The sequence below is a fragment of the Apium graveolens genome, chromosome 11, assembly GCF_009905375.1.
Source record: "Apium graveolens cultivar Ventura chromosome 11, ASM990537v1, whole genome shotgun sequence".
Lineage (NCBI taxonomy): Eukaryota > Viridiplantae > Streptophyta > Magnoliopsida > Apiales > Apiaceae > Apium > Apium graveolens.
The window spans coordinates 46,382,355-46,384,952 of record NC_133657.1 but is presented as its reverse complement, the minus strand read 5'-3'; the positions used below and the strand labels follow the sequence as shown (position 1 = coordinate 46,384,952).

The 2,598-nt window shown below is 40.3% G+C and overlaps 1 non-coding gene across 1 annotated transcript; it reads left to right on the top strand.

Annotated features, from left to right (window-relative positions):
* Positions 1–1,216: 1,216 nt before the first annotated feature.
* On the top strand, positions 1,217–1,323 carry LOC141699101 (small nucleolar RNA R71). Its single transcript, XR_012565588.1, has one exon. It is a non-coding gene; the product is annotated as a small nucleolar RNA R71 (small nucleolar RNA).
* Positions 1,324–2,598: the final 1,275 nt, after the last annotated feature.

Below are 2,598 nucleotides of genomic sequence, written 5' to 3'. Positions count from 1 at the left end.
AGCTTCGGAGGCAACTTCTGTTGCAGCATAGCACTGCATTCCTACGTTAGAGCAACGGTCTCTAAGTCATCGAGCTTCACTTTCGGAGAGAGAATACCTTTCATAAACCTCGCATAGCTAGGCATCTATTCAAGAGCTTATGCGAAAGGTATGTTGATATGATGTTTCTTGAACACCTCCAAAAACTTCTCAAACTACTTATCCAGCTTTTTCTTCTACAGCCACTTAGGAAAAGGAGGTGGCGGATAGATCTGTTTCTGCGATCTATTACCCTTAGGAGGAGTGTGTTCCACAATAGTCTTCCTTGGTTCCACCTCTGCTTCCTTCTGCACTTCTTCTTCAGCCACAACTGCATTTTCTAAAACTTGAGATTTTTCAGGCTCTTCGACTTGCTGATTTGGGGCTTGCGACTTTTCCAGACCGCAAGGTGATGGCATTCACCTGTTCTTCAACTTCCCGCTTGCCTGGATTCGCTTCTGTATCACTAGAAAGCGTTCCTGGTGTTCGATTCAATAAGGCATTAGCAATTTGCCCTATTTGGTTCTGCAGAGTCTTGATAGAAATAGCCTGGCTTTCGCATATAAGAGCTTGAGTTTTGCACATAGGCCGCAACTCCTCCAATTCAGATTTTTTATTCAAATATTGACCTGCACCTTCATGAGTTTGAAGTTGGAGTTGTTGTCTTGGTGCGAGTTGTTGCTGAAAACCAGGAGGATTGAATTCTTTATTTTCAAACTGCTGGAACGGCTGTTGCATCGCATTCTGATTGTTGTTTCAGCTGAAGTTAGGATGATTCCAGTTGTCAGGATGATAAGTATCTGGAACTGGTTGCTGCGATCTCTGAAAGTTGCTCACAAACTGAGCTAATTTACTAAATATAGCGCATTGCTCCATCTCATATGAACTTGCACACAGCTCACAAACACTGGTTATCTGATTCACACCATAGTTAGCCAGAGAATCGATCTTCATAGACAACGCCTTTAGTTGAGCAGTGATAGCCGTAGCTGTATCCACTTTAAGAACTCCTGCTTCCTTGCCATGTGGTAATCTCTGGGTTGGATACTGATATTCATTAGCAGCCATCAGTTCAATTAGATCATAAGCTTCCTCATAGCTCTTTGCCCATAATGCTCCGCCTGATATTGCATCGAGCATGGGTCTGAAATGTGCTCTCAACCCGTTATAGAAGCAATTGATGATTATCCAATCAGGCATTCCATGATGAGGACACTTTCTAAGCATCTCCTTGTAGCGCTCCCAAGCTTCACACAAAGATTCTCCCATTTGCTACGCAAATTGAGTAATAGCTTTTCTGAATGCAGTTGTCTTCGCCATAGGGAAGAATTTAGTGAGAAACTTTTGAGCAAGATCTTCCCAAGTAGTAATCGAACCAGCTGGTAGAGAGTGTAACCAGCTCTTAGCCTTGTCCCTCAGAGAGAATAGGAACAGTCTCAGCTTCACAGCATCTTCAGAAACACCGTTAAACTTGAAGGTGTCGCAGATCTCAATGAAATCCCTAATGTGCATATTGGGATCTTCAGTTGGAGAACCCCCAAACTGGATTGAATTCTGCACCTATTGAATTATGCCAGGGTTGATCTCAATGGTATTAGTTGTGATAGCTGGCCGGACAATGCTAGATTGAATGTCATTGATCTTGGGTTGAGAAAAATCCATCAAGGCTCTCGTTCATGCTGCTGGATCTCCCATTATAATGAGTACCTGAAACACAAACACATAAACCGTGAAGGTAAAAGAATTCGAGTCACTAAACTTTAACGACCACTGATGACAAGTACATAAACTAAAAATTAACACTGAGTCCCCGACAGCGGCGCCAAAAACGTGTTAGGGCGAAAACACGCGCTAAAACACACGCAAGTATACGCGATCGCAAGTAATATAGAATATCTTCTAGTTCATTCCCACAGAGACTGGTTTAGGTTAAGTTCAATTTATGCACCTATGCAACAATGTATGGCTATCGTTCAATGCTAAAACAAATAACAAATTGGGTTTTGATTAAACTAAGAGATTATACTAAATAGCATTAACTAAGAGAATTGAGGTTGAATTACTATATATGATAAACATGGGATTCTAACTTCATTAAATACTTCATTTAAATTTATTGTTCTTAACCTTAGCATGTAATGGTGATGACACTAATCAGATAACACGAAACTGATAAACGCCAACTTTTGTTGCACGAGTACCATTCTACCAGACATCCACAAAAGTGATAGAAGCTGAATAGGCACCAATTATATTGAGACCCTATATGTATATAGAATTTGACAACATAAAGGTTTAAGCACAAGTTATCTATCTTGATTACATAGGGCAAGTAAGATGGTTAAAATTACCTACGAATCATGCATAACAATACATGAACCTATGCTAGCATGGCAAGTTCTACATCTCAAGATTCACTGTCGCTTCAAAAGAGATTAACAAACTATCTTATATGTTAGCTACGCACATAAGACGGATAAGCACAACCAATACTAGGATATCATACAAACACCACACACCAAGATATCAAAACAATTAACTATTGATATCCATAAGTAAACCCGCTGGAACCTCATGACA